Genomic DNA, 14741 nt, shown 5'->3' with positions numbered 1-14741 from the left:
TTGACTCTCTACCTCCATAGTGAACCCTCCCTGCCGTCACTGAATTTATCTTAGAGTTGAGGGCATTGCTTCTACTTGGCTTTTAGTCTTACATTGGTTATTCTGGGTTAGATTTGTTTCTGTTGTTTGGGTTTAACTTGAACTTATGGTTGGTAAAGTAGAAGGCTATAGTAGAGGATGTTCAATGTCATGTTGAAAGTACCAGGATCAGGTAGAGGAGGTTGTGGAGATGAAGAAAAATATAACCTAAAATAACCAACACAAAACTAGAAGCAGATCAGAAGCAAGCTTGAACTGGGCCCTTTTTGGAAACAAGAAACCAGAGGACAACTATGGATCAGAACTTGTCAGCAACATTTAATGTAAGATCATGAGCATGCACCAGAGATTAAAACAAGGTGATTGATGGAGACACTGCTTAAAAATAATAAGTATTGGGTACTATGTATTATTTGTGCTTTAGCTAGTTCTTGCTCAAAAAATTCTACAAATTTAATATTTGTACTTTTTCTGTTATTTTTGTTTAATTTAAGCTTAAACCTGAAAAACTATAGGGTAATAGTAATCAGATGAGAAGCCTACTTGCTTATTGATTAGCACTTCTTATCCTTTAAAATTACTCAATGTCAAATCATAAAATATGGAAATTCCCCTCTCTGTACCCTAAAGTCCACTAAACATGCTTTTTCGTAGTTCTTCATGGTAATGTCTTCTATTCCTGTGCTCCATCTTCCTTCCTGGCTGCCCTTGATTGTCTGACTTCTAAGTAATGATGCTGTAACATCTGTAACATGAACCCCATCCCCACCGTTTGTTTTCCCAGTTCTTTGCTGGTAAAAACCACTGTGGAAGGGCCCGGCAGGTACTGTGATCAGTAACTCTCTTACTTCAAATCAGTGCTTGTTCTAAATTGGGTGTGAAACTTTGCTTAGTGCTACTTGATTCATCTCCCAACTCATTGCAACATCCTTTTCTCAAGTGACTTTCCAAGTTGGCAATTCCTTTCAAGGTGTACATCTGCTCCATCTCTATAGTGGTCACTTTCGCTTTTACCTCACCAGTAAAAGGAATAAAGATCAACAATTTCTTTCTTTCTTTTTCTTTTTTTTTCTGTTCTAGAAAAACCTCAATACCTATCTGGCAGCATTACTCATGATGTTAATAGTATGCTAAGGTTGGGGTCAGAAAACAAGGTCTGAATCCTTCCCTTGAGGTGCTGTGTTGGAGTGTCAGAGTGTTCACAGATAGTTCTGTTTAATTTGAATGCCTTTAGGTGGGCTGAGTCCTAGGCCCAGGAGTTCCAAAGAATAGAAACTAACAAAAGACATCCAATATTGCAGTTCTACTAGATATTAAGAAATATTTTAATACCTTCCCATAATGAAAGAAATATATTATGGAGCTATAGCACACATTTATCAATCCATGTACTGAAAACTACATTATTTTACAAACATCAACTTATTTATGCTTCCCAATAGCTCTCTAAGTTGAGGCTTTTGTAATTCACCTTTTGCCAATGATGTTCCTGGGTTCTGGAGAGGTTAGATTAATTCCCAAGGCCATAGAGATGGTGATTCATACTCAGGGTGCAAATACAGGGGACCAGACACCAAATCTAAGATGGTAACCTCTCTCTCACACTGCTTCTGCTTTAATTCATTATGTTAAAAAATGGGCATGCGGAGGCACTTATGGTGGAATTTTTAACATTTGATTGAGGCATAATGTATACACAAAATGATCTGTTAGACATGTATACCACATTGAATTTTCATAAATTGATCATTCCCCAGTAATCCTGACCCAGATTAACAAATAGAAAATTATGTTCACCTCCAAATTCCAATTCGTTCCTATTATGAAGGCTAACCACTGTCTTGATATTTCATAACATAAATTTTGCCCAGCTTTTTGATAGGTGGACTCATATGGTCTATTGTTTTCTGGGCTTTGTTTCCCTCAATTATTAAATTTGTGAAGTTCACCCATATCATTGCATATATTTGTAGATCGTTTCTTTCCATTCTGGTATGTTTAAATTGTATTTTATAGTTACATGTTGCTTTTTTGTTAAACAGACTGCTATTTTCTCTCCTGACAGGGAAAAAAATTGATGATCCTCTAGAGACTCCAAAAATATTATCATTTAATTAGATTCGAGAAAGTATTAAAAGATGAGAGCAGCTCATGCTAGGATACTACAACCCATATGTGTTTGTAAATTCATAGCAGCTTTGATGGAGATCACCACGGACTATTTTAAAAGATTGTAATCACTTGGTTTTCATAACCTATTATGTTTACTTATTTTGTTTTTGGAAATTACCATAAACAAAATTAACCATAAATATTTATAAGTCTGTTTTAGTCAGTTTTGTGGTCACTATGTCCAAAAGACCTAGAAAGAACAATTAGAGGAGAAAGAGTTTATTTTGGCTCACAGTTTTAGAAATCTCAGCCTATAGACAGCCGACTTTATTGCTCTGGGTGGGAGGTGAGGCAGACAGGGCAGAAGTGTGAGGTGCAGGAAAGTAGCTCAGGATACAGCGACAATGACACAGAGGGAACTCTGCTCACCAGGGACAAAATATAAACCCCAAAGACATGCCTGCAATGTCACACCCCTTCCAGTCACACGCTTCCTGCCACAGTTACCACCTAGTTAATCCATATCAATGTATTAATCCACTGATTAATGCACATCTCATAATCTAATCATTTCACTTCTGAACCTTTTTGTGTTGTCACACATGAGCTTTTGAGGGACACCTCATATCTAAACCATAACAATGACAAGTAAACCTCACATTGATGTCTTAAAATAGATTCTTTTAAAAATATGAATGATAAAATAGGAGTGGATGATATGCTATTGTTCAAATTTTTAAATTTTACAATAATTAGATTATTTTGCATTCAATTAACTTCTTCTAATTCAACAGTTTTCTCAAATAGCCCTTTAACTACCCAAATATGAACCCAGGGGTTCATATTTCATTTTTTAAAAAATTTTTATTTGTTCTTTTTATTTATACATGATAGTAGAATGTATTTTGACATATCATACATACATGGAGTATGACTTCCCATTCCTTTGGTTGTACATGATGTAGACTTACAATGGTTGTGTATTCATATATGATTATAGGGAAGTTATGTCTGATTCACTCTACTATCTTACCCATTACCATCCCCCTCCCTTCTCCCCATTCCCCTTGCCCAATCCCGTGAACCTCTACTCTTCCCTACCCCCTGATTATCGTGAGTCAGAATTCTCATATCAGAGAGAACATTGTGTCTTTGGTTTTTTGGGATTGGCTTATTTCACTTAGCATGACAGTCTCCAGTTCCTTTCATTTACTGGAAAATGCCATAATTTCATCCTTTATGGCTGAGTAATATTCCATTGTGTATTCCATTGTGTATAGGTAGCACATTTTCTTTATCCACTCATCTGTTGAAGGGCATCTAGGTTGGTTCCATAGCTTAGTTGTTGTGAATTGAGCTGCTATAAACATTGATGTGGTTGCCATCATAATATGCTAATTTTAAGTCTTTTGAGTATATGCTGAGGAGTGGGATAACTGGGTCACATGGTGTGGTTCCTAATTTTTGTATTTCTTAAGCAATGTAATTTTTCTTTTCCTAAGGCACTCTCCACACTAGGCTTTTCATCCTATTACTATACCCTCTACTTTTTCTCCCATATGTTTCAGATAAACAAAAATAACGGAGACAAATAGAACTTTCAGTCTTTTTATTGTATAAATATTCCTCTGGTTGGTATATTTTTCCCAGCAAGAACTAGCTAAAATACAGAAAACACATGGCATACAATAGTTATTATTTTTTAATTGGTTCTTTTTGGTTCTACATGACAGTAGAATTCATTTGATATAATTGCACAAGCATGGAACATATCTTATTCCAGTTAGGATCCCATTTTTGTGGATATATATGAGGGTGGGATTCACTGTATTGTATTCACATAGGTATGAAGGAAAATTATTTTGGAGTCATTCATTGTCTTCTGCTCTGCTTCTAGTCTTGCATTGATTCTTCTGGGTTATCTTCCTTACCACTTCCACACCTCCTCTGCCTGATACTGGCACTTTCATGATGCTAAATATATGGACGATATCAGCCTTTTGTTGGTCCGCAGCCTGAAGGTAGATGATAGGTTGTCAGCATGGGAATTTTATTAGTCTTGGCTGCCTCACACTAGAGCAGGGTTTTCAGTCCTGACTGGTCATTATAATCACAGAGGGTGATTTTAAAGAGTTCTGAAGTCCAGGTTCCTGCCCTAGAGATTAATTGATGTGGGTGCTGCCTAGAAAATGGAATTTTGAACTTCCATTCAATTTAAACTTCCATGAAGTTTCTCAAGTTTGAGAAACACCAATATAAGATTTTTATATTTGCCTTTTTTTTAGTTCCAGGGTACTCAAAATATGAGTTAGCTTGCTGCTTTGACAAGGCCTTTGGGATGATATTGAGCTATTTTCTTTTTGATAGTGCCTTCTTCCCATTATCTTAATTTTCTGCCCAGCTCTGATTAAGTCTACACTTGCCCCCTCTCATGAATTCTTAATCTTGTTTACTGCCTTTTTGGACTTCCCTCCTATGCCTCAGTTCTGTGTTAGGATCCCCCTTCATCCATCCACATATGCCTACTCCAAAGAATGTCCCTACCCTGCTCTCAATAAATCAAGCCCTGATTCCTCTTCAAGCCCACCTGCCTGGAGTTTGACACACGTTGTCTTGTCAAGGTGTGTTTGACTTGCTGTGCCTCTTGGTTCTTGCTTCTTAACACTGAAGTTTCTATATGCTGTGGCATAACTTGGAGGAGGGGAAAGATGGAACGTTTATATGGTCCATTGTAGGAGAGGGAGTGTGGAGACTCTCACGAGGTTTCTCTAGGTCTATTAGTAATTTTCTGTGGTCACCTGTATTTCTAATGTAGTTCCTCATATCAACAGAGTTCTAGACATCAATTCATTAATTCATTTAAGAATAATATCGAGTTTCTTATAAATTGGATTTTAGTTTTATATAGTAATCAAAGGTTGATATTTTGAGTTTGTTACTGCATTTTCATCTAGAAGTTAAGAAGTCCTTAGTGGATAAATAGCTCTTCACAGAATTAATTAGTCAATAACTACCAATTTAAAGATATAGTGAAAGTAGTCATCAATAACTTTGATATTGCCAAAGCATATTCTAGATATGGGCTTAAATAGGTCAATAGTGAAGAGCATTACAGAAGGAAAATGACCTTTTAAAAAACTTTCTTTTATGCATGTATCAAAAACTGAATGTTTTTCACAGGGCAGATACAGTTTCTGCCCTTAAATATATAGTTTGAATGGGATACACAGAAATAACAAAAACAGCAACAGAATGATATGTAGCATACATGTATGAGAAGGGAGATAATAGATAATGTGGTCGAAATGCAAAACCTACAGGGATAACTCTGGCAGGACAATGGGTATTTGGAGAAGATTTGGTAAGTGCCATCTAAATTGTGTCTTGAAGAATGAATAGAATTTTAGCAGGAGTGAAGAAGTTGCATGGATAATCCACATTTGTGACACTAAGTGGCAGTGGAACGGCTGGTGAGGTCAAATATTACCATGAGTAAGTGTGTGTGCATAGTTCCAAGTAGATACCCCATAAAAGGTACCAAATGAATGGGTGGTGGGAAAGATTCCTTAAGGATTCACTAGGTGGCACTCTTTGTTCTTTGGCAATGTCTTCATAGAAAGTGGCAGTATATTTGGAATTACTGCTGATTTTTTAGTTTTCCTCCAGATGCATAATGTAAATATTACAAACTGATACAATATAGTCTTTCTATCTCTATGGATAGTTCAGGGAATGCTAGGAATAAAGTTTATTAAGGGACATAAAAACACTAACAGAACAGTGGAGATTCTTGCATGTGTGATAATGTGCAATTGTTTTGTTTTGATAAATTTTTGTCTGCATTCTGAGTTCTTCCATTTAATTCCTTTGTAAAAAATGTTTTTACTGCTGGGGATTGATGACAATGATTCAAAACATTTCAGTTTCCATTTTTAAAACAGGAATTTTAAAGTCTATGTTTCTATAATCTCAAAGTCAAACAATAACAATTTTCATGGAAAAGGATTTTCCTAATATTTATCTAATTAAAAATTACAACTAACTCAATCTTTCAGAAACTGTTGAAATGTATAAAATCCATAAATACAATTATTGCACATACCGAGTCACATGGTAATTTTGAAATATACAACTTCTCAAATCAATTAATCAGAAATCATTTTGCCATTGATTTTGACATCTTTGGAGAGAGACTGACAGGTATTTGAATAACATGTGCAGTGAACTGACAATTTAAATCCAAAATTCTCTGGAATAATTATACTTCCAATTATCCCTAATAGTGCTGCAGATCACATTTCGTTGTTGCTGCTTCTTAATGAAAAAAGAAACATTGTCCTGGTTTGCCCTTTTCAGGTTCTTCATAGTCTTAAAAGTTTTTTTTAATTATTTAGGAAAATATTTTTTAAAGTTGTAATAAAAATTCGTAGCAAGGTGATAATTCTTACGGAATTCTGGTAAGAACATGACAACAATGCTTCCTAAGACTCTCATATAAACTTCAATATTCTCAATGAGGATCGAAAAATACAGCTAGGTGAGGACATGGATAAAAAACTGAAACAAGTAAGTAAACCTTAATAAGAAAGTCTGTGAGAGTATTTCTGCACATTAGGTGTGTGAACATGATTAACTCATTACATGTAATAGGATATAATGAGTGTTGTGAAAAAAGAAAGTGACAAAATATACAAAGTTTGTTTTGTACTATCTTATTGTTTCTGTCTAGAACAGATATTGGAAATTGGTTGCTCACTTGTCTGGAGATACCCTTGAGATGAAGTCCTGAGACATATTTTGAAAAGCAGCTTTCCTTCACATTTAGAAAAATGCAGTTGCCACCTCACTTCTGAATGCACCTCCCTCTGCCTCTGCATCTCCATTGAGATCCATGGTCTCTGAATGATAAGCAATGAATGCCCTTCACACACTGTTCTTGAGGCCCAGATGCTATCTCTGATTACCCAGTGAACTGTTCTTCAAGTGTCAGTTTGAATATCTTCTTCTTTTAAAATGTCCTAGAAGTTCCCTCATTTTCATTCTCTTGCATCCCACCAAGTTATTTGACTGCTGTGAAGGTGAATGCTCATGCTCACTAACTTTCTGCCTTCTCTCCTTACCCAGGTGCCCACTAAATGAGTTCCCAGCTCCTGGAAGTTAAGGGGGACCATCTGATTTTAGTCCACTGAATGTAGAAGGAAAGAATAAATGCTGTCATTTGCTTCATAAGAGACTTCCACACATAAAACTCTATTTTCCAATCCCAAAGATATTTACTAAAGATGATGGCAAATGTTGGTAGGAACCTAATCCTGTGTTTGTGCTTGAACTCATCCCTCCGTAAAAGTGTAATGGAAGTTCAATATATTAATCCCTACTATATTCTGGGTTGATCCATCACATAAGCTAGTATTACTGGGGTGATCCTTTGTCTTCATTCCACTCCTTGTCCCCTCTCTTCCCTCCTCTCACACTACTTTCATAAAGATCATCAGTGGCTTACATATTGCTAAACCCTAGAGGCCCTTTGAGTTGCTGGGCTCTTGACTACCTTGACTATTGTAAAGCAGCATCTAACCCTACTTGTGAGCTTCACTCAAGAACTTTAAGTACTTATTAGGTCTTTGCCTGGATGTCCCTCAAATACATTGAACGGAATTCATCATCTTCCTTTTCCAATCTGTTCCTCCTCCACTATCCTTATGCAATTACTGGTTCCTCTCAGTGAAGTCACAAACCCAACTTTATCTCCCATATTCTTCATCCAATGAATTTTAAGTACAATGTATTCCTTCTCTGGACTTTTCTCTACACCTAAGTTTTTTCCCATCATGCCCCCTACCCCATCTACACTCTGAGTTTCTATTCCTAGACTGGCGAACTTGCCTCTGCACTATCCCCCAGCCTCAAGTCAATCTGTGGCCTGCCCTGAATCAGGACGGCTGTGTGACTTTCCATTGCTCTTAGGAAGAAGCTCAACACTTTTGTTAGTTTTACCAGGCTTCCCATGACCCAGTCCAACTTACCTTTCCATTTTACCCCTCTTCCCTTCTTCAGTTTAGGCTATTAAGATAATAAATTTTTTGAGCTCTTACTAGATACAAAGTCTATCTAGCCTCAAGGTTTCCACACTCACCAATTCCCTTGCCTCAGGTCTGACAAAATCCTAGTTACCTTTCAGATAAAAGCTTAAAAATCATTTTTCACAGATGTTTCTCTGGTCTTCTACACTGTACCTCTAAACAAAGTAGTACCTGCATAAAGTTTATATCTTTAAAGTCTACACAATTCAACACTTGATTCCCAGATATTTATCCAGTAGTTAGCCAAAGATATGAAATAATTACATTATTTTATTTACAAAACAGTAATATAAGAACTATTTTCATGCTATGTTTCTTCTATTGTATTTTTGTTTTGTTTTTTGAAGTCTCCTATAAGGTTTAATCTCCACACATGTAAACACCAGTCTTCAAAACCCTCTGAAACAAAAAAACTTCTGGATCCTTTCTTATCCTTATGATGAAAGTTGAAAAGGTCCTGGAGACACCAAAGTAAGATGACCACTGGGGGTTATGCCCAGCCATGACTGGGCCATTTCTTGCTCTGACCTTACAAAGGACCTTACTGTGATGGACCTTCAAACATCTGCTATAAGAGAGGGTGGTTGCAGCTGGGATTTTGTCCATAAGTACAACAAGTTCTTGGTGGTGACCTGTTGCACTCCCAGATAGTGAGTTTGGTGGTTGGTGATTGTTTTGCTATTGCTTTTTTTGATTTGGGTTTTTGTCTGTTTTGTGTTTTGTCTTTTAGTTGTTGGTTTTGGTCTTTTGTTTGGGTTTGTTTTTTTTTTTTTTTTTTAGCTAGCATCCTCAGTGGGTGTTCTGGCTAGGCATGTATAGTCAAAGTAGTCTGACTAGTATAGTGCTGCAGGGGCCCAACTCATGCTATGACACAGCCTTCATGGACCATTACCAGGTTCTGAGGGACATTGGACAGGGGGGCTTCAACCAGGTGACACTTGCCTGCCATCTCCTCACCAGGGCAAAGTGACAGTGAAAGTCGTGCCAAAGACAGAAGGGAACATGCTTGTCCTATCTGAATGGATAGATTGATGACCCCGGAACACGAAAATATGATCCAGTTCTTCCAGGTCATCAAGACCATCTGCAATATCTACTTTGTCATGGAGCATGCAGGTGAAGGAGAGTTACCGTGTTGCATCCCAGCAGTCAGTGAGCTGAAGAAAGCAAAGGTCCGCAGAGTGTTCAGGCAGATGATGCTTGCTGTGAGCCACTACTGTGAAAACAGCAGCGTTCACCTGGACCTGAAGCTGGAAAACGTGGTGGTGGATGCCAGAGCCAACATTGACTTTGACCTGAGCGCCAGGTTCACACCTGGGCAGAAGCTAAACAGGTTTTAGGGCACACACCCTTACCATGCCCCTGAAATCATCCAGCAGCAAGAATACGAGGGTACCCCTGGCAGACGTCTAGAGTCCGGGTGTCAGTCTCTATCTCGTGTTCACAGGAAGACACCCATTTAAGGCGAGCACCACCAAACAGCTGTAGAAGTAGATCATGAAGGCAAGTTATAATATTTCCCCACAACTTTCGGAGGACGCATGGAGCCTCATCCAGCAGATTCTGACAGTGGACCCCATGCAGAAGCCCACCCTAGAGAGGTATTGGGTCACCCATGGTTGAGTCAGGGCAAGGACTCTTCACCCAGCCATTTCAGCAAATCACTCTCCAAACACCCGACCCCTCCATCAAGACCATCATGTTTGACATGGGTTAGACCCCTTTAATGCCTAGGTATCCCTGAAAAATCAGAATTCCATGAGGCCATGACTACCTACCTTATCCTCATACACCAGAGAACCCAGGGAGTGGCCTGCATGCTCCTGGTCAAGGGTGGTTGGGCCTCACCCAGGCCCTGTGTATCCTCCCAGTGTCTGCCCCAAACCTTGTGCCAGCCAACCTGCCTTTCCCTTGGCCTGTGAGCAGCAGCAGCCTGAGGAGGCCAAGCAATCAGGGCAGAAGGGCATTGCAAGTGTCAGTGTGCCTGTCATTCCTCTGGGCTTCTTCCATGTGGAAACACCCTCACATAGCCTAACCTCCAGGCATGATCCTGTGCCCCACAGGCCAGAGTACCCGAGGCCCAGACCCGGGATGAGCCTCTGAAGGTAGGTCACAGAAGGCTGCAGCTCATCATCCCAAGGTATCACCTCAGGGCAATCCCTTGACAGCACTAGGGGCTGGAAGCAGGGTCAGTAGAAGGATCGCTACCTGCATTTAACTGTGTGGCTGCTGCATGCCATGCTTCTGCAGACCACCTCCAGAAGTGGAGTGGCTCCAGTGGAAGGAGGCCACAGACACCCTCGGTTCCAAACAGAATGGCTCCAGAAAACATGCACTCATGAGACAGACCAATGGACAGCCAGAAGACGCCGAGCTCTGAGCATCCTAACATCATGGAGTGCTTATGGTCAGGAGTGGGCTCAAACAGCTTCAGCAATGAACTGTACCAAGAGGCTCAGGCTTGTCCATGCGGATTCCATTCAAGAGGACTCTACTCTGCCGCCACCAGCCACAGACATCAGAGACTCTTTCCCTGGGATGCTTTCTCCTGCCCTGCTCTTCTCTGGTCTTCCTCCCATGCTTCTGGGATAGCAGAGATAGTTCTTAATAAATTTCTGTTTCTCACAAATTGTATAATAAAACTGATGGTCCAAAGATTTAGTTTGGTTTATTTGTTTAAAGGCAGATTTTAAAACAGAAGATAATAATAAAAAAGAGAGAGAGAAAAACAAACAACAACAACAACAAAAAAAAGGACAGAGGTCTCAGGGCAAGGGCAGGAGCCCAACAGCCACCCCATCCAACGCCAGGCCACTGTGTCCCCTTCTCCTGTTCAGTAGAGACTTATGGGCCTTGAGCCAATGCAGATGGGGACTTGCTCCCCTTGACATAGTGTAGACAAAGAGTCTCCCCTTGAGCAACTGTAGGCTTGATTCCCTTGGAGCCAATTGATTTGGACAGAAATAATCCCTGCCTGAGCTGTGTGGAGAGGGTGGGTGGCAGTGGTTGGAACACACATCTGGAGAGGCACTGGAGACTCCAGAGTCTTCTGTGGCATCATCTCCATAATCTCATAGGCTGGGAAGTGAGAGGTGGGCCAGTGGGCAGGGGAGGACTGGCCTGTAGCAGTGGCTGGGTGCTTCACCTCATGTCCCAAAGCCTCCAAACCCAAATCTCCTCCTCTACTGCTGTTAAAGATGTGTTTTCTGAAGCTGCTATTACCTGACCATTGAACCTGAAAAGACCATGCCAAAATAAATCCATGAAAGAAATCCTAAATTGACAGGCCAAAGTTCACAAATATACCTATATAATGCACTTTTTTGAAAAGCTGAGAAAGACATATGATGATATGGATCAATATAGAATAATTACATGACAAAATTCAACACCTATTGATAAAAACTCTCAGATAGGAAGGACCAGGGAGTGTTAACAATTAAATTTGATCCCCCAAAGACATGTGTAAGTTCCAAAATCCACACCTAAGAATAAGATCTTTTTTGTCAGAAATGACATTGTTAGGATGTAATTACCTGAGATGGGGTCATAGGGACTAGGATGAGCTCATGGTTCAGCATGGCTTGTGTCCTCATAAGGAGACCTGGGCAAGTTTGATTCAGTGTGACTTATGTCATTATATGACCGTCTTCTCTCCAGTTTAGTTGATGTTTGTAGTGAAACATTTTAATTCCCTTATCTCTCATTTTGACTATGTCCTATAGTTATTTCTTTGTGGTTCTCATGGGGGTTCCATTTAAGACGAGAAAGAGATACCACCCTGATGGGAATCTGTAGCATGGTAACTTCACTAGTACAGAGAATGCTACTGTGGTGCCTCTCCATCCCCACCCCCTCAGTCAGTGATGTCACAGTGTTACATGCATATGTACTGTGTGTTCAATACCATAGAGTAAAGTTGGGGTTCCTGCTACATAATTTATTCTCTTACATCTTCTAGGAAGCAAAAGTGGCACTAGCTCTTATCATTGTCATAAATTTGCTTTACCAGAGATCTTTCTGTCTTCATTGAGATCTGGGTACTCACAGGGCACATTTACTGGAGACCAAATCCATAAGGAGGCAGTCAGGTCATGAGGAACCAACCCCAGAGATGGGATGTATACTTTAAGAGTGCCTCTCAAAGCATGCTCAAGTACCTGGTTCAGTTCCCCAAAACATACCTGCATGTGTACACACACACGCGCGCGCACACACACACATGCACAAATATATTTGTCAAGCTGAGAACTACGGCCCATATCTGTGTTTTAATTAACTTTATCATTGCCGTGGCCAAGATACCCAATGAGAAATACTTAGAGGATGAAAGATTTACACAGGGGTCAAGGTTTCAGTGTTCTCAGTCCATAGATTACTGACTCTGCTCAAGGCCCAAGGTGAGGCAGCCTATAATGGGGGATGGGCCCAGCAGAGGAAAGATGCTCACCTCAGGTCAGAAAAGAGGCAGAGAGAGACACATAGAGAGAAAGAGGGTGGGACTATGGTTACAGGGAAGAACCCTTCCAGGACTTGACCCCAGTGACCCACATCCTATAGTACCAGACATGTCCCACCTGCCTATAGTAACCAGCAAGTCAATCCATTCAATCTAGGATAGACTGAAGCTGACAGCCCTCCCAATTCAATCATTTCACCTCTGAATATCATTGCACTAGCACAGGTCCTGTGCCGGGGACACCTTATATCCACACCATAACAAGCTCTAATCCTCTCTACTCTGGGCACCAATGTAGGAGAATCACACAGTCAAGCCCAACTAGAGCAACTTAGGGAGACATGCCTCAGGAAAAAAAGAAAAAAAAGAAAAGGCTGCGGAGGTACCTCAGTGGTAGAGCACTTGCCTGACACACCCCAGACTGCTGGAGCCCAGCAGCCATCCCATCCAATACCTGGACAACTGTGCCCTATTCTCCTGTTCAGAGTAGATAGAGACTCATGTTCCTTGAGCCAATGCAGATGGGGACTTGCTCCCCTTGACCTAGTGTAGATGAAGATTCTCCCTTTGAGTCACTGTAGACTTGATTTCTTCTTCTCTTGTATTTTGAAATCCTTGAAAGCAGAGACCAGAAGTATTATTGTATTTATGGTACAGGGCTGGTATCCAACAGCATGGAATGAATTAATGAATTATCAGTACAAGTGCTTGTCTCCTGTTTTAAGAGCTGAGATGTGACAGTTTTGTGTGATTAGAGTTATGTTGGTGGAAGTAAAGTCCTTGGAAATCTCCCAGGACTATTTTTTTTTCCCATGTGCATGAGTACACATCTCCTCTACAGCTGTAGGCATCATATATATAAAGATGGGACAAAACTACAAATGCAATTCTTCGTTTTATTTCTTGCACTTTAGGAGTCTTATTAAGAAAGTATGTGCCTGTGTCAACATTTTCTTCTAGCAGTTGCGAGTTGCTGGTCTAATTCCTAGGTCTTTATCCACTTCGAGTTGACTTTTGCACAGGACAAGCAAGAGGGATCTGGTTTAATTCTTTGCATGTAGACATCCAGTTTTACCAGCACTCTTTGTTTAAAAAAAAAAAAAAAGGCTATGTTTTCTCCAACTTAAATTTTTGACACCTTTGTAGAATATCAGATAACTATATCTATGTGGGTTTGTCTGTGGGTTTTCTAGTCTATTTCTTTGATCTTTACATCTGCTTTTATGCCAATATCATGCTCTTTTTGTTACTGTAGCTCTATAGTATAAATTGAGATCAGACATTGTGATGCTTCCAGCATCACTCTTCTTGCTTAGAATTGGTTTGCCCATGGGCTGGGGTTGTACCTCAGTGGTGGAGTGCTTGCCTTGTACCAGTGAGGCACTGGGTTCAATCCTTGGCACCACTGAAAATAAATAAATTAAGTAAAGGTATCATGTCTATCTACAACTAAAAACGTTATTAAAAAAAAAAGAATTACTTTGGCTATTCTGGATTTCTTACTCTTCCAAATGAATTTTAGAACTGTTTTTTTTTTTTTTTTTTTTTTTTTTTTTTTTTCTAGTTCTGTGAAGATGTCATTACTATTTTGATGGGCATTGCATTGAATCTGTATATTGGTAGTATATCCATTTTGACAATATTAACCCTATCTAAGAATATGGGAGATCTTTCTAAACTCTAAGGTCTTCTTCAATGAAGTGGAAGAGTATCAAATTTAAAAGATTCTGCACAGTAAAGGAAAGAAAAACAGGAAGAGAGGGGAAAGTCTTTGTCATCTGCTCCTCAGACAGAGGACTAATACCCAGAACATATAAAGAACTCAAACAATTTAACACCAAAAAAGCAAATAACCTCATTAATAGGTGGGCAAAAGAGCTAAACAGACATTTCTCAAAAGAAGAAATACAAAGGGCCAACAAATATATCAAAAAGTGTACATTATCCCTAGCAATTAGGGGAATGAAAGTCAAAACTACACTGAAATTTTATCTTATTTCGGGCAGATTGACAATTATCAAGAATACAAATAATAATAAATGCAGGCT

At 39.5% G+C, this 14741-nt stretch overlaps 1 long non-coding RNA gene across 1 annotated transcript; it reads right to left on the bottom strand.

Moving 5' to 3' along the window:
* Positions 1-3760: 3760 nt before the first annotated feature.
* LOC306665208 lies at positions 3761-10115 on the bottom strand. Its single transcript, XR_013764941.1, has 3 exons — positions 10013-10115; positions 9366-9548; positions 3761-4166 (listed from the first exon to the last, which is right to left on the bottom strand). It is a non-coding gene; the product is annotated as an uncharacterized lncRNA (long non-coding RNA).
* Positions 10116-14741: the final 4626 nt, after the last annotated feature.

This window comes from Sciurus vulgaris (genome assembly GCF_902686455.1).
Source record: "Sciurus vulgaris genome assembly, chromosome: 7".
Taxonomy (NCBI): Eukaryota; Metazoa; Chordata; class Mammalia; order Rodentia; family Sciuridae; genus Sciurus; species Sciurus vulgaris.
Note: the sequence above shows the minus strand (reverse complement) of the source record. Positions and strands in the feature narration are given on the sequence as shown.